Consider the following 18,127-nt stretch of genomic DNA (forward strand, 5'->3'; position numbering starts at 1 on the left):
GGGCCATCAATCAGCTCTAATAAGTTTAAAACTCTAATCAAAACTCTAAATTCATCAGCATACTCTGGGAACATTTAAATAATTACAGTTTCTTTCTAAGACACCAAGAGCAACCAATATAAATCTTTTGTCACACCCCAGTAGCACCAATCAAGGTACTCAAGCCTTTCGTCCATCTCAGTAGACAACCATGAAGGTTTTTGTCTTACTGGCTGAAGTCACTCTCCATTCAGCCCTATAAGAATCCAGGCCCTGCCCCAGCCATATCAAGCAGTGTGGTGGGCACCTACTTGAATCTTAGAACTACTTCCTCAGCTCTCTCTGAGCCTTCCTCCCTGGCCAAAGATGCTGGATGTTTGAAGTCCTCTTCCTCTGTGGACTACTCTGCTCCTCTGATTGGTTACTCTCTTGAATTCCACACTCTATTCCAACCTCTGGCTAATTTTCTAGGACTCTGGTGTGCTTGTGTAAACCGTTTATTTGCCTCTTGTGTGTGTGAGTTTTCCCCATTAAATAAAAACTACTCTTTATTTTGAATTAAACAAAGGTACAGATATGAGAATGGTCTGGGATGCAAGTAAACCATATATTAGAGGTTACTTAATTCAATATAATGCTCAATTGAGAACAAAGAACCAAAAGAAAAAGCAACGTATTTTGGAGGAGATAAAGAGCAAAGAGGAAGAACTCAAGAGAGCTCCTGGAAATACTAATATATTGCAACATATTAAGATCTTACAACAACAACTATGAATGTTAATGTCAAGAGAAATGGAAATTAAATTGAATTATGCTAAACAAAGAACATTTGAATATGAAAATAAGCCAGGAAAGTGATTGGCTAATACATTGAGAAAGGAGAGAGAAAAGAGAATGATATTGAAAATACAAGAGGCAGATAAGGCATTAACAGACACTGCAGATATACAAAAGGCATTTTATCAGGACTATACAAGTCTGTATAAGAGTTGTGATGTGTCAGTGGAAAAAATAGATGAATATATTAATAAACAGAAGTTACCTAAGATCACGGAACAACAAAGACCAATTATGAATGGACCTATAACAGTAAGAGAAGTGAGAGAAGCCATAAAAAAGAGTAAGTTGGGAAAAGCTCCTGGACCAGATGGCCTCCCAAGTAGCTACTATAAGTGTTTTGAGGATGAACTTCTTCAGCCTCTACAAAAGATGATGAACTCTATTTTAGAGGGAGGGAAAATGCCGGACTCATGGAAGGAGGCCAACATAACACTTATTCCAAAAGAGGGACAAGATCACACATTGACAAGAAACTATAGGCCAATATCAATATTAAACAATTACTATAAGCTGTTTGCATCGATCTTGGCAGGAAGACTTAAAAGTATCCTATGGGAAATTATTCATGAAGACCAAAGTGGATTCCTACCTAGGAGGCATCTAAAGGACAATGTAAGAACAGTATTGGATATTCTGGAATATTTAGAAAAACATAATGAAAGACAAGTGGCTTTGATTTCCCTAGAAGCCAAGAAGGCTTTCGACAACTTAAACTGGAAATTTTTGTTTAAGATATTGGAAGATATGGACTTTGGGGACAATTTTATTAAATGGTCTATGTCAGTCTATACAACCCAGACTGCACGGATAGTCGTGAATGGAGAGTTAACTAAACCATGTGGAATGCAAAGAGGCACAAGACAAGGCTGCCCATTGTCACCTTTGTTATTTATACTGATGCTTGAAGTTTTGAATATAAGACAAGATGAGAGAATTTGAGGTGTTAAAGAAACATAAATACAAGGCTAGAGGACACACAGGATTTCCTCACAGTTGGGACACTAATGCTCTGCAACAGCCTATCAAAACTTATCCTTCTTTAAGTCTTCAGGGGACCACAAGACTGCTTCTTTTGACTGATCAGTTTTAAGTGATCCCACATAATTGAGCAGAGCCCCGTGGCGCAGAGTGGCAAGCTGCAGTACTGCAGCCCAGGCTCTGCTTACGAACCGAGTTCGATCCTGGCGGAAGCCGGGTTCAAATAGCCGACTCAAGGTTGACTCAGCCTTCCATCCTTCCGAGGTCAGTAAAATGAGTACCCAGTTTCCTGGGGGTAAAGTGTAGATGACTGGGAAAGGCAATGACAAACCACCCCATAACAAAAAGTTTACCAAGAAAACATCGTGATGTGACGTCCCCCTATGGGTCAATAATGACTCAGTGCTTGCACAGGGAACTACCTTTACCTTTACCTTTACATAACTGAGCTCCCCAGGACTTCTTTTTATAAACCTTTGAAGAAAGAAAAAAATGCACCAACCCATAGGAACAGAGGGAGAGAGGAGAGAAGAAAGAGGACAGAAAAACTCAAGAAGTTGAAGATGAGAAACACATGTACTGAGCGGGGGTGGGGGGGCATAAAATAGGACTTCATCCCACAGTTTTTTCCCCTTCTTTGCTGCCAACTTGTGAAGCGCATTAAGAAACCCTTCTGATTGGCTCTCATTTTACAAGATAGATGACTGACCCCTCGCCAATTTCCAAGCAGAGACAAATGGAGATGAAATGATCCAATTAGAGGCACCTAATTAGTCACAATGTCTTCCAATGGAAACATCTTGTTAAAGACTGTATTGGATTTGCCTTGAAGAAATGCTAGACCCCTGCCTAGACTACTGGGAGGCACACTGAGTTTAAGCTATACTACTTCTCAATTCACTTCAGAGTAGAGCTTGCCTTGGAGAAAAATGCATGCAGAAGTGTTGGCCAAGCCTGCACGGTAAACCTCACCCCAGATTCCCCCCTCCCTTAAACTGCAAAGGAACGTCTTCCCAGTAGAACTGACATGATAGCTCTCCTTACCTGCAGAATCTTCTGCTGGTGCCTCTTGGCTCAGCCCCCCACCCTGCTGGCTCCCCTAGCTGCAGCTGGAACCCCAAGGAGTCAGGAGTAGAGATGAGCACGAACTGCATTACGAACTTCAAAAACCCATGAAAATGGCGATCACACGATCGTGATCGGCCATGGCCAACAAACCAGAGGTCAGAAGAGGCCTGGTTGGTTGTGTTCGGGCGCAGTTCAGGAAGCCAGACACTCAGGCACCAGCAATCTATTCCCCTGGCAACGGAGCCAGGGGAATGCCTGAACTATGTCTGCACTCCTGTCGCCCTGGAAACCCAAATCGAAGCCCATCTTTCCTTGATCAGCAGGACTTCCTTCTGCAAGAATTTTAGCAGACAGACTGAAAGTTTGGCTGATGGATTTTGTTGGAGAAGATCAGGCTGGATTTTTGCCTAACAGACAGCTAAAGGATAACTTGAGAGTAGTCTTAAATGCAGTTGAGTACTATGACAAACGCCCGGACAAGGAAGTAGCTCTCTTTTTTGTGGATGCAGAAAAGGCATTTGACAATTTAAACTGGGAATTTATGTTTGCAACAATGGAAAAGATGGACTTTGTTAAAGAATTTATAGAGGCAGTAAGAACCATTTATAAAAATCAAAGAGCGGCAATATGTGTCAACGACAACCTGACGGAGAAATTTGAAATAAGAAAAGGTACAAGACAAGGATGTTCACTTTCACCATTACTATTTGTTATGATAATAGAACTGCCATTAAGACAAATAAGAGAGGACGATAATATTAAAGGAATAAAATTAAAAAGTTTTTCATATAAGCTGAGAGCATTTGCTGATGATGTGATGTTCATAGTGGAAGACCCAATCCAAGTTTTACCAAGATTATTAGATAAGATTAAAGAATTTGGAGACTTGGCAGGCTTTTGCATTAATAAAAATAAATCGAAAATAATAACCAAAAATATGACTAAGAAGAAGCAACAGGAGCTGATGGAAGTAACAGAATGTGAGGTGGTACAGAAAACAAAATATTTAGGAATAGAATTAACAGCTAAGAATACTGACTTGTACAAAAATAACTATGAAAAACTTTGGTCGCAAATAGAAAAAGATATGTCGAAATGGAACAAATTGAATTTGTCATGAATGGGTCAGATTGCCACAATTAAAATGAATGTATTACATAGAATAATGTTTTTGTTGCAAACGATACCAATAGTAAAAGACAAAAAACAGTTTGAAAAATGGCAGAAAAGAATATCAGAATTCGTTTGGGCAGGAAAGAAACCAAGAGTAAAAATGAAGGTACTTTGTGACGCTAAGAAAGGGGTGGTCTGCAAGTACCGAACTTACGATTGTATCATGAAGCAATATGTTTAGTATGGTTAAGAGATTGGGTGTCATTATCTAATCATAAATAGTTGACATTGGAAGGCTATAATAAGCTTTTTGGATGGCATGCATATCTATGGTATGATAAACATAAAATGGATGCAATGTCCCAACACCATTATTTGAGACGAAATATATTTGCGACTTGGATGAAATACAAGAAATTTATAAAGGAAGAAAAACCTATGTGGATTGTTCCAGCTGAGGTGGCAAATTCGAATTTGGAATATAAAGGAGATGAATGGATTACGTATAAAGACCTTTTAAAATCTGAAAAGAATGTATTTAAGATTAAAATGAATGAAGAATTGCCATTTAAATATGGATGGCTACAATACCGGCAAATTAAAGATATGTTTGAATCTGACCAAAGAAAGACAGGACTTAGAGTTAAAAACTCTGAACTAGAAGAACTTTTATTGGGGGAAGGGAACAAAATAATCTCTAGAGTATATAAACTGCTGTTGAAATGGTATACAGAAGAGGAGACGGTTAAGGTTCAAATGGTTAAATGGGCAATACATTGTAATAAAGAGATTACAATGGAGGCATGGGAATATTTATGGAAGAACACTTTAAAAATTTTAACATGTACGGTATTAAAGAAAATGGTAATAAAATGATATATTGATGGTATTTAATGCCGAAAAAACTAGCTGTTGCTAATAACCAAGTATCGAATAAGTGTTGGAAATGTAAGGAGCATGAAGGTTCTCTGAATCATATGTGGTGGACATGTGAAAAGGCTAGGGACTTCTGGTCTAAGATGTGTGCTGAAATGTCTTTAATACTCAAAAAAAGTTTTGTAAGGAATCCAGAAATGTTGTTGCTATCTCTGCATTTAGAAGATATAAACAGTAAAGATAGAGTGCTACTTTATTATATGATAACGGTGGCGAGAACTTTATATGCACAATATTGGAAAAAAGAAGAAATTCTAGAAGTTGGAGAATGGATTCAAAAATTGTTGCATATGGCAGAAATGGACAAATTAACGAGAAAATTGAGAGACAATGATCCAAAAGAATTTACGGAGGACTGGTTGAAACTGAAAGATTATTTGGAAAAAAAATGGGATGTTAAAGGACATTTATGGTCTTTCGAGAATTATTAAGTAAGATAAGATTTAGTATAATATAAATCTTTACCTTTAAAACTAATAATAACAAATAAGAAGAAATATATATTGTATGTTAACCCATCTAATAAAAATCTTTCATTAAAAAAAAAAACAACAGCAGGGCTTCCTTCCAACCACGGAGCTGCAAAGCAGTTACAAGTTGGGAGAAGACACCCAGGGGAGGGAGGGGGAAGGGGGTGTTCTGTAGCCGTGGGCACTCCAATCTCATTCCTGCAAACCCTGATAGGCAGCTCTGACAGCCAAACACAGACCTCCTGTGTTGCTGAATGGGACCCATGCTTATAAATAGCCATGGTCTCCCAGGCTGGGTTTCACTTTCTGCGAGTAGTGGAGTGGGACCGAGCTCTTGCTTGCTACTTGCTAGCCTTTGGGGAGAGAGACTGAGAGTACAACTGAGCTTGGCTTTGGGGGATAGGGATCTATCTCCTCTGGTTCCAGGGCTGCTGCCTGGCTCTGGGGCCAAGCTCAGTGGGCACCTCAGCTGAGGGCTCACAGTATTATTACTAGTGCCTGATCTGGTCAGGCGTCTGGGAGTGGTGGGGTAGGGCTCTAGTCCCTCCCTCCCTCTGGTACCAGGGCTGCTGCCAGGCCCTGGGGCCAAGCTCGCTGGGTACCTCGGCTGAGAGCTCACATTATCATTGATCAGAGCCTGATCGGGTCAGGGCTGTGGGAGTGGTGGGCTAGGGCTCAAGTTCCTCCCTCCCTCTGGTGCCAGGGCTGCTGCCAGGCCCTGGGGCCAAGCTTTGTGGGAACCTCAGCTGAGGGCTCTCAGTGTCATCTTCTCCTCAGTGATTGTTTACTGGCACTATGAGGATCCGGGTGGGGGACAAGAGTGGTCATGGGAGGAAGTGCCGAGATTGTCCCGGTTGCACCATGGGAAGCAGTGCTGTGCAGGGCTCTGGAGCAGCAGAGACTCCCGCTCCCCCAAAATCACCAGTTGAGGCTGTAGAGGAGGCTGAAGACCTCTTGCGGTGGAAGAGGAACTCCTAAAAATTTCTGAGGAGGAGGAGGCCGAGGGATCCTTGAATGGTTTGGGTTCAAGGAAACCTCCAGCACATCCCCATCCCAAACTACCGGTGGTGCTGTCCCTGCCTGCAGTCCACCCACCACTCCGTCTTCCATTGCCATCACTCTGGCACAGCCAGCAGCAACCCTTCTTCCTCCCTCCCCTGAAACCGTAAGTGGGCCATGGTTCAACCTCAATGTTTGGAGGCACTTTGGGGCCCTTCCTAATGACCCCCATGTGGTGTGGTGTTGTGTGTGTGAGGGCCTAGTGCGCGGGGGCAATGACCCGCAGCACCTGTCATCTTTGGCCCTGACTTGGCACCTGAAGAGGCACCACCCAAGTCTTTGTTCCCCGTCCTCGGCAGCAAAACATCTGTTGGGGGGAGACCAAGGGCCGCCAGCTTGTCTGACCCGGGATCGGTGGCAGGATCTCCGGAATGCACCCCGAGCAAGAAGCCTTGCCCCAAGGGTGAGGCTGGTGGGAGCTGAAGGGTCAGGCAGGCCTCCCTGGGGGAAGTTGTTCCATCGGGATCGGGGGTGGTGCCACTGAAAAGGGTGAGGTCAAGGGCTCAGGAGGTGGGTGTTTGTGTGGTGGCGCAGGCGATCGCCCTGCAAGGCTTCCCTCTATGGGTTGTGGAGGGCGTAGGCTTCCAACTGCTTCTCCAGCACTTTGCCCCATGGTTCTCCATGCCGTCACGGCGCACCGTTGGGCGTTGAGTCATGCCCGCCCTGTACGAGGCAATGCAAGATATGGTGTGCAGAGACCTGTCAGCCGCCCAAGGCAGAACAGTGCACTTCACGGCCGACCTGTGTAGCGGCTGCCATCACAGGGACCTTGCCATCACCGCCCACTGGTGGCAACCAGAGGACCTCCGCCTCCCCAGGCCAAGATCTGGCCGCTGTAAAAAGGTGCCCAAATTGAGCCCGAGCTACAGGGCAGTTCTCCTTCAGGCCCGGGGGATGTACGAGGTCCACACAGGGAAGAACATCAAGGCGGCTCTGAGGGAGTGAACATCCGGGGTAGAAGGGTTTGTTCATGGCTTCATGGTCATGGACGCAGGAGCCAACATGTTGGCAGCCCTGAAAGAGGCATCCCTCCCAGGCCTGGTGTGCATGGCGCACAAGCTGCACCTTGTGATGCGGGACATGCTCGGGCTGGGGAGCAAGCTGAGGGACAGCTGGGACGAGGGAACCTTGCGGATGAGCAGTCTGCTGGACAGCTGCAGTCGCATCGCTTCCCACGTCTCCCGCAGCATCAACTCATCCCTCGAGCTGCTCCAGAGGCAGGGGGAGGAAGGAAACCCTGAGCACCAACTATTCCAGGACCTGCCCACGCGCTGGAACTCCACCTACAACATGATATGTCATCTGGTGGAGCAGAGGTGCGTGGTGCAAGACATCCTGTCCTCTTCGGATGTGCTGAGGAGGGGAGAGGAGTTGAGCCTCAGCTCTGTGGACTGGAGAGTCCCTGCACAGATGTCCCAGATACTGAAACCCTTCAAGGCTGCCACTGAGCTCTTGTGCTCCTACTAGGCCAGCCTGGGTCAGGTCCTCCCTCTGATCCACTGCCTTGAACAGTTTCTGGCCCAGGAGCTCCAGCAAGGGCAAGAGCTGCTCCCCAGGGTCCAGGACTTTGTCCGGAGGATTCAAGCCTGTGTTACAGAATGCCTGCATACTCTCCACCGCGAGGCGCCCTACCAACTTGCCTCCCTCTGTGACCCCCACATCAAGGGCAGCATCGCCACACATGTGGGTCAGATGCAGCACTGGAAAAAGGAGCTCCGCAGAGTGGTGCTCTGTTTCCAGAGACAGAGGGCAGGACAGAAGGAACTGGGCAGCAGCAAGGGGCACGCGGTGGAGGAGGAGGGTGAGGGTGAGGGGCAAGAGGTGGAAAGAGAGCCAAGTCAGGGAAGAGCCACCCCAACGGACACATTCGATCTCTGGGCCTCGTCAGTGGGCAGCATGGTTGGCCACTGCACAGTGGGCGCGTCCAACCCAGTGGAGGACTCTGCGGGGCCATGTTGCGCAAGTACCTTTCGGAGCCCACCGAGCCCCCCCAGGCCAACCCGTTGCAGTATTGGGTGAGTAAATAGGACCGATGGCAGGACCTGTCCATTGTCGCCACCAACATCCTTTCCTGCCCTCCCACCAGCATGCAGAGCGAGCGGGTGTTCTCCCACCTGGGAGACCTCCTCCGTCCCCGCTGCGCACGTCTGCACCCAGACCTGGTGGACATGTTGACGTTCATCAAGGTGAACCTCAACCTACTGGGGCACCCTCACGTGGACCTGGACCTACCCGTGGTCTGAGCCACCCTGGGGTGGTAGCCGGCCCAGCTCATCCACAGCGGGCTCAAGCCTCCCTCAGTTCTCGGGGCTGCTTCCATGGATGGTGACCCTTTGCCCTCCTCTCTCTGTCAAGTTCCTGTTCCCTCTTCACACCTCTCCCTCTCTGGATCTGCTCAGATGCCTCCCAACCTATCCTTTCTTTCCATCCTGTCCTTTCCACGAGGGCAGGAAGGTGTCGTGTTGCCAGCTGATGCCGCTTTTGGGCACGAGGAACAGCTCTGCTGCTGTTGCTGATGTTAGAGTGGCACCGCACCGTACCCCCCCTTTCCATGGGCATCTGCTGCCCCCTCTGAGCAGGGGGGAATGGGTCCCTCCCACCCTTTCCACAAGGGCAGGAAGTTGGGTGCTGTCTGCTGCCACTGCTTTGGAGTTCGAGGGGCAGCTCAGAAGCTTTTGCTGAGCTTGACAGTATTGAGCTGCATGGTGCACCCCTATCCATGTGCACCTGCTTTCCTCTCTGTGCATGGGGGGAATGGGACCCACGACCAGTCATGTGTCCTTTCCGCAAAGTCAGGAAGGTGGTTGAGGTCTGCCGCTGCTGCTTTTGGGTACGAGGGGCAGCTCAGGAGATTTTGCTGGTGTTAGCATGGCACTGCACGGTACCCCCCCTTTCCATGGGCACCTGCTGCCCCCTCTGAGCAGGGGGGAATGGGTCCCACATCCTCACACCCTTTCCATGAAGGCCAGATGGTGGGTGCTGTATGATGCTTCGGCTTTGGGCCACGAGGGACAGATCAACTGCTGTTGCACATAAAATTGCACGTCACAGTGGCCCCTGCCAACAGCAGCAGCGGTCCCCTCTGGGCAGGGGGGAATGGGTAATGCTGCCATGACCAGTCATGTCCTTTCCGCGAAGGCAGGAAGGTGAGTGATGCTGGTGACAGCCTCCACTGTGACACAGGGGGAGCGGACAAGCCTCTGCCACAGCAGTCTGTGCACTCCTTCAGAGTGGATGTGGGATCCCTCCGTCCCGGTCCTGCTGCACAATGTGGCCAGGAAGCCTTGGGCCACCACCGCAGAGTTCCTCAGTGGGATCCTCGGAGGAGGCCTCACGGCTGTTAGGATCTTCTGACTTCACAGACCCTCTTTCGACCTGTCCCTCTCTGGAGCACTCTGACCCCTCTAAACAACATCTCTCCCTCCCGTCCTTTCTGGCAAGGCAGGAAGGTGGGTACTGTCAGCTGCTGCCACAGAGTAGCTCAGTGGGAGGTTCAGAAGAGGCCTCGTGGCTGTTGGTGGATCTTGCAACTTCCCCTCCAAATGACATCTCCTCTCCCTCCCGTCCTTTCTGGCAAGGCAGGAAGGTGTGTGCTGTTGGCTGCTGCTACACTGTTCCTCAGTGGGACCCTCAGGTGAGGTCCCTCTCTTGCTGGGGGATCAGGCCCCCATCCGAATGACATGTCCTCTCCCACTCATGCCGGGAATACCAGCGCGCTCCTCTTTGGCCTATTGGGCAGGCAAATGGGGGGTGCCACCGGCAAGTGGCCAGACCCTCTGCCCCCTAAAGGGGAGGTGGCACATCGCTGCCTCCCCGTGCCCACCACCCACCTTCTGTACACTCAGCCAACGTCAACCAGTGGCTGTAATTGTGTCAAGTGGGAGTTTCCTGGGGGCCTTGGATTGGAGAGGGTATAACTCCAAGATTGCTTTTGCAATGTTGTCCAAACTTGGGTGATGCCTGTAGGGGAGAGCCTGCAAAAGACTCCCCGGGAATATGGGCTCTGTAAGTGCCACGGGGGCTGTTCCGTGCCCAACGAACTGCAAACTGTGAACCGCAAACCAGTTCGGTAACAGGAAACGTTTGTTGCAGTTCACGATCTCAGGATCGTCATCAGCACCGAACCGCGAACTGCTGGTTCATTAAATTTTTTCGGTTTGCACCCATGTCTATGTGCAACAGTCCCTATGCAAGCAGAAGCACAGTCACAGTCAGCTTGTCCTAAGTGGAAGTCATTGTTCCCTCACAATTTTCCTGTTTGTTCAAGATACCCAAGAAATTTAATTTGATACAATTGCAAATGAAATTTAAATACAATGACAGAAACCACCTATTTTACATTCCATTGCTCCATATGCACATTTGTCATTTTTTTTACCAATTATACTACAGCCCTACCACTATTGCTTGCATTAGTGGAAATGTGCTAATTTCTTTCTCCTTCCTGTTCATTCATTTCGGGATACAACCTATAGATTTCTGTTGAATCTGCTTGTCCAATGCAGGTTCATATAGGCATAGCGATGCAATGAATATTTATTAAAAATTTGCACCAGGCTTTACCCCTACCTCTTAAAAGTAATTTTTTGTAAAGATGTATAAATGAAGCATAATAAAAAAGAGTCCAGTAGCACCTTTAAGACTAACCAACTTTACTGTAGCATAAGCTTTCGAGAACCACAGTTCATTTCATCAGACGCATCTGACAAAGAGAACTGTGATTCTCGAAAGCTTATGCTACAGTAAAGTTGGTTAGTCTCAAAGGTGCTACTGGACTCTTCTATTTTGCTACTACAGACTAACATGGCTAACTCATTTGGATAAATGAAGCATGACTCCAATTTTAGTTGCTGTTGCTGGTGTTAGCATGGCACTATATGGTACCCCCCCCTTTCCATGGGCACCTGGTGCCCCCTCCGAGCAGGGGGGAATGGGTCCCTCACCCTCACACCCTTTCCGTGAAGGCCGGACGGTGGGTGCTGTATGATGCTTCGGATTTGGGCCACGAGGGACAGATCAACCACTGTTGCACATAAGATTGTACGTCACAGTTGCCCCTGCCAACAGCTGTGGCTGTCCCCTGTGGGCAGGGGTGAATGGGTAATCCCGCTATGACCAGTCATGTCCTTTCCATGAAGGCAGGAAGGTGTGGTGCTGTGAGCTGATGCCACTTTCTGCCACGAGGAGCAGCTCTGCTGCTGTTGCTGGTCTTAGCATGGCACCGCACGGTACCCCCCCTTTCCATGGGCACCTGCTGCCCCCTCTGAGCAGGGGGGAATGGGTCCCTCCCACCCTTTCCACGAGGGTAGGAAGTTGGGTGATGTCTGCTGCCACAGCTTTGGAGTTCGAGGGGCAACTCAGAAGCTTTTGCTGAGCTTGACAGATTTGAGCTGCATGGTGCACCCCTATCCATGTGCACCTGCTTTCCTCTCTGTGCATGGGGGGGATGGGACCCCTGACCGGTCACGTGTCCTTCCGCAAAGGCAGGAAGGTGGTTGAGGTCTGCCGCTGCTGCTTTTGGGCATGAGGGGCAGCTCAGGAGCTTTTGCTGGTGTTAGCATGGCACTGCACGGTACCCCCCCTTTCCATGGGCACCTGCTGCCCCCTCTGAGCAGGGGGGGAATGGGTCCCTCGCCCTCACACCCTTTTTGTGAAGGCCGGACGGTGGGTGCTCTATGATGCTTCAGCTTTGGGCCACAAGGGAAAGATCAACTGCTGTTGCGCATAAAATTGTATGTCAGGGTGGCCCCTGCCAACAGCAGCAGCGGACCACTCTGGGCTTTCAGGATCTGTCATATTCAGGGTTCTTAACCTGACCAAAGTTATGTTCTACAGAATCGTGTCTTTGTTCTGAAGTTACTGAGTCATGGACCTGACCTAAGTTCTGCCATGTTAAACTGTGTAGTTGTTTAGTCTTTCTCTCCCTCCAGGTCTAGCCATGCCAGGAGGACCGCACTTTCCATGGGAGAGGATACTGCATCTTATCTGTTTTTCTTCAGAGTCGACCTTGACGAACCAGCTTTCCCACAGAAGAGCACCCAGCAATGTGAACTCTGGGGGGAGGCTGGGAACGGAGGGTTTGATGTGTAACAACTTTCATTTTGTAACTCATTCCTAACGAAGAGTGTGTTCAGCCAGGACTATCTTGGTTCTGGATTGTGGACCTCTGGGCCTGAATGCTGTCTTTCAAATAAACCTTTTGAAATCAAGAGACCTTGGCTTCTTGCAGAAGGGAGGAAGGCAGACTCTGGCTAACTGGGATGCCACAGGTGAATGGGTAACGCCGCCACGAACATTCATGTCCTTTCTGCGAAGGCAGGAAGGTGAGTGATGCTGGCGACAGCCTCCACTGTGGCACAGGGGGAGCGGGCAAGCCTCTGCCACAGCAGTCTGCGCACTGCTTCAGAGTGGATGTGGGATTTCAAATAAACCTTTTGAAATCAAGAGACCTTGGCTTCTTGCAGAAGGGAGGAAGACAGACTCTGGCTAACTGGGATGCCACAGTCTGACATATTGTTAGGAATCTCATTTTACTCACCCTGACCCCTCACCTGGGAAGAATGGATACCGGAGAGAATCCAACAGACCCGTCTGTACCTAGAATGGAGGGAGTGCGGCCATCTAATCAGCCCGAGCGGGACAGAGCGATTAGAGAAGGTGCTTGCCCAAAAACCAGCACGAGTCAAAGCGTCTCCCAGCTGACGTCGTTGCCAACACCCCGCCAGTGGTACTTGGGGCCGCGGACAGCTAGTGAAAGATGCATCAGTGCCACATTCCCTCGGTCGGGGGCCGGCCTGAGCAGACCTGCAGGATTGGAGACTTCGGGGACCAAAGCCCCAGGAGGGGAGGAAAGCAGGTCCACGCTCCTGGCCAGCACAGACTGTCTCAACACTCAGCCATGGTTTTGCTGGGGTTTAGAGGCTGGGGTTTGGGTGGAATGTCACCCACCTGAGATGAATGATCTTATGAGTTGGGACTATGCCACCTTACGTTCTGTTGTTACGGGGAAGGATGGCACCAAAGTTATGCAGGTTCCAATACTTGCAGGAACTGGGGTCAACAAAGACTGGCTGACCCGCACTTCGGAGACGGAGAGGGCCCTGGTGAGGGGGGTCATCTCGAGCCTAGCTCTACAGGATAGGTCACCAGGGCAGCCGGTGGAGGCAGAAGAGAGGGAGGATCGTGCCCACAGAACCTGGGAGCCGAGGCTGCTACAGCCGGAACCAGGTGAGGACATGTTGCCTGATCTACCTCTCATAGAGGACGAAGGCTCCCCGCTGGTAACATTGCCAACCCCCAGGCAGGGGGGTTTAAGGCCTCAAGAGAATTGAGAGAGATGGGCCAGCACCTTATTCTCCCGCTCTATGATGGACTTATCTTTGGACCCCTTGTCAAAAGACTCGGGGAAGACGAGCGGTCGAGTACAGAAGGCACGCCGTGGGTCTGCCCATGTGGAGGGAGACGTTGTCTCGGAAGAGAGTGTCCCAGTCTGGGAGGCCTTGCGAGTGGAACTCGAAGGCCCGGATGGCGTGCAAGCTTCTTTAGCGGGAGCTGAGAGGAGTGGGGCGCCGGTGCCTGAGGAGCCGGGACGCGAGTCTCAGCTGCTGACCCAAGATCCAGAAATGCCGATTGGATTATTTGCTGTAAATTGGAGGGTGAGGCGTTGGGTAGACTGTTTGTCTGGAGTTGCAGAGAGGGCCGCCCAAAGAGCGTCTGCGCATCCCGAGACCAACTGGGCCAATACGTCGTGAGAGTCAGGCGCAACGCCGGGAAGCAGGCTTCATCTCAACAGAGGGGAGGAGGGGAAGCCTGACCCCGACAGCCAAGCAGAAGCTCGCTATCCATGGTTGGAGGGGCAGCTAGCCGCGATGACGGAGACTTTAGCCCAAGCTACTCACCTGATTCGCTTGCTAATGTCGGAAGAGAACGGAGCCGTGACTGGTGGGATGGCAGTGCAACCGACTGTTTCAGGGACTTGCCCCCAGCCAACTTCTGAGCCTGTTGTGCAAGACAGTAGGCAAAGGTCCATCCCTCAAGGTAACATGCTGCTGCCACAGCTGCCGCTGGTCCCCAGGGAAGAGGGACCTCACATTCCCGCGCAGTGCCCATTTGGGAAAGCGCCTGTCCCACAGTCGCAGCCGGCAACTGCTTGAGCAGCAGCGGCGGGACAACTAGCTGGAAGAGTTCCATCCCCATCCACTCTGGCCCCACAAGGGACTCCGGCGCAGAGTCAAGTCCAGCCTGGGACCCAACAAACCCCAGGTCAGAGCGTCCCGTGCCGACCATCGCCGCCACCACCAGCCCAGCCAGGCTCTTTTCCGTGGCCCCAGCCAACACCTCCAGCAGCAGCTCCACAGCCGCTCCAGCCAGCTCCTCCGCCTCTACCGCCACCTCCACAAGTGGTTCCGCCGCCGCCTCCACAAGTGGTTCAGCCACCGCCACCTCCTCAACCGCTGCTGCCGGTCTCCGGGGAAGAGGGACCACTCATTCCCATGCAGCGCCCACGGGGGGGGGGGGAGCACCTGTCCATCGGTCGCAGCTGCAGCAGACCCCTGGGCCGCTGCCACCGCCACCCAGGGCACAGCCAGCACCGAGAGCACAAGTCAGAGCCGGGGCCAATGCAGCACCCACCCCAGTGTAGCACCTGCCAGGGGAAGCACCTGACCAGCAGTTGCAGCAGCAGCAAATTCCTGGGCCATCGCCACCACCATCCAGGGCGCAGTCTGCACCTGGGGAAGTGAGATGTCTCATGCTGCTGAGAGCTCCAGCCCAGACAGGGCAGTGCCCACCTGAGGAAGCGACCACCCCGTGACAACAACCACAGCAAAATCCAGCTCCAGCCCCAGGCCAACTGGGAGAGGAGGAGTTACCGAGAGATCAGATTAAGTGGAAAGATTCGTTGGGTGGAGATGCCCGCAAACTGGAATTTTTTGTTGGATTCTTTATTGTGCATCCATTCTGATTCTTTAACAAGTGGGGCCATCTCTCCCCCAATGGAGAAAGCCGTGGGATGTACCTGGGGGCCAGGTTGGAGACTTTCACAGCGGAATGGTACATGACTCCTTTCTATACTAGAGCTCCTGAACTGGCCTGTTTGCAAGCGTCTATAACAGCCTTAAGGGACCAGTATGAAGATCCAATGAAAGGGGAGGGGGCCCACATGGAGATTCAGCAAGCTCTGCCAGAGCCAAAGAGGGGCAGCGGCACTCTTGTGAACCAGGGAGCTAAGGAAACTCGATGGAAGCGAGGTTTGCATGTGAAATGGGGGCAAGGTGGACAGTTCAGAACTCAAAACCCTCAAGGCCCTCCCCGAGACCTCTCCCCGCCGCCTCCAGCTCGCCCACTTCTAGCCCCGTGCTCGGATCGCGGTCATGGAATGCGGGAAAAGGAGCGTTTGGAAAAGGGGCTGGAAGCCGCTGAGGCAGGATCGGAACCGGATACCCAACTGTCAGCCCAGGAGCTCACTGTCTCCTCCACTTGGATTAGCCTCCTCCACTTGAAAGGAACTAAAATAGTATTATTCAAAAGTGGCATGAATCCCAGATTATTGGATCGGTCCCTAATGCAGGATGACCCACCGATGCTGTTAGGTTGGATACAACTGGCTTGCGAAGTGGAGAACCGCATCCAACAGGTGAGACTAGTGGAGCAACAGCAAGCGATGGGAGCGAGGAGAACACCGGTTGCAGCGAGGGGAGGGCAAGCAGCTCCTCCAGGCCGAGGGGCGCGAGAAGCTCTTTGGCGTCAAGGGCTATGCCTCCAATGCGGCAATAGCGGGCACTTCGCAGCTCAAGGTCCGCTCCGCACGCCAGCTTCAGCCGCCCCTACTCCTTCCCGTCCTATCCCAGCTCCGAGGGTAAACCGTAGTCAAGGGGCACAAGTTTCAGTCAGCAAATGAGTGGGATCTGTAGTGAGGAAGCCCCGGCTGCAGGTCAAAAAGAAAATCACTGCGGAGAAGGTTAGAGGCCTTGGGGCTGTTTTATTTATACCAGTGGCATTTCCAAAGCCCAAACGGGACACTCTTATTGTCGTAGAACAAATGACTAGCTCCAATACGAACCCAGCCATGCTGGAAATGGATAAACACCTGATGAAAAGTTTCATCCCCCCGCACTGCTTCCCCCACGCAGCGCCAGAGCTGTATGTAAAGGGAGATAAGGGGAAACTGGGACTTTGCCCTAAAAGGAGCACCAATGCCTGTACCAATGACTTTCCAATTTCCCGGATTTGAGACCTGACACAGGGTAAGATCTTTTTGAAACTGTACTTGATAGATACTCGTTTCCTTGATGTGATTGTGTTCAATAGAATGTTGCATGAAATTTCATACAAGGGAGTGATCGTATTCCTACATGATGTGCTACTTATTACAGAAGCAGAAGAGAGAAGTGCTAAGCTGGCCACTCTGCTGCAAAATAAACTCCCCTTTAAATTGTGGAAAGGTGAGTCTCCCAAAGTTAAATTGAACTGCTGGGACAACCGCATTTCTAGGCAGGGGCTTAGAATGGGGCCTACTAAAATCCAAACAATTAGGATCTTGCAAGCATCCCCTACTCGAAGGCAACTGCAAGCTTTTTCGGCCTTTGCCAATTTCTTTAAACAATTTGTCAAAGGATTTGCCCAGACCGCCCCCCTCCCGCTAACAGACTTGCTCAAGACAAAAGGGAGGGAGGAGCAAGCAATTAAATCCACAAGCAAGCTTAGCTGGGACCCTGAATGCCAGGCAGCATTCGAGAAGGTGAAAGACCCAGTTACCTCTGAACGGGTCCTACAACATTCAAATGAAAGCCATGAGTGTAATCGGTCTGCACGGGGAAAAGGAGGCTTTTTTAAATTAAAATAGCCCTTGCTAAGGGGCTGGAGGGAGTGTTCCGTGGGTTTGAAGTGTGGACTAATCAGGAGAAACAAGAAATTCTGCGTACGCTCTGGAGGCTTCATCCTAAGCAACCTCCGTGGGCCAGAATTCTTTCCAAAGGCTGATTTCACCCTAAAGTTTCCTCCAGGCAAATCGAACTGTCTAGCAGACGCTCTGTTGCGCATGCCCCAACCTCAAAGGAAAAGGGCAGAGACTCTTAATGTTGGCTTCTCTCCCCGGCAAGGGGAAGGTATGTTCACTACTTGTAACCAAGCAACCCACAAGCAGATCGGGCAGAAGGGGTGGAGAGATCAAGTGAAAAGCGAAGTGGGAAGAGAGGGGGAGCGAGTGCCCCCAGGAAAAAAGTCTCAAACGGCAACAGGAGACTGGATTAAGGGGGGTGAACAGCCTAGTCACGATAGCCGCCTCGCAGACCATTTCAGTTCTCGAAAGACTCTGCACTTAGTTCAAAAGCAGTACTGGGAGTGAGGAATGAGAAGAACTGGCTCACCTATCCTATCCTATTACCAGTATAACCAAACGGGGAAGAGTTTGGCCTTTGAAGATTCCCAAACAGCCCTGGATAGGCTCTGTAGCCTTTATCCCGAAGCTGCCCCTTTCAAAAGGCTGTACCTGCAGTTCAGTGGTGGTGGTCTTATTTGTAAACCAAAAAGTGTTTCCTTTTGATGTGCAACCAGAAAGTAAGCCGAACGGAGACCTGAATAGGCAGTGGGACTCCCTATCCAAGCAATGGACTGTAATTCAAAAGACTTTGACCAAAGCGAAGACAGGATGTAAAAAGTACGTTAACTGCCACCGTATAGAGCCA

Source organism: Eublepharis macularius, chromosome 15 (assembly GCF_028583425.1).
Source record: "Eublepharis macularius isolate TG4126 chromosome 15, MPM_Emac_v1.0, whole genome shotgun sequence".
In the NCBI taxonomy this organism is placed as follows: domain Eukaryota; kingdom Metazoa; phylum Chordata; class Lepidosauria; order Squamata; family Eublepharidae; genus Eublepharis; species Eublepharis macularius.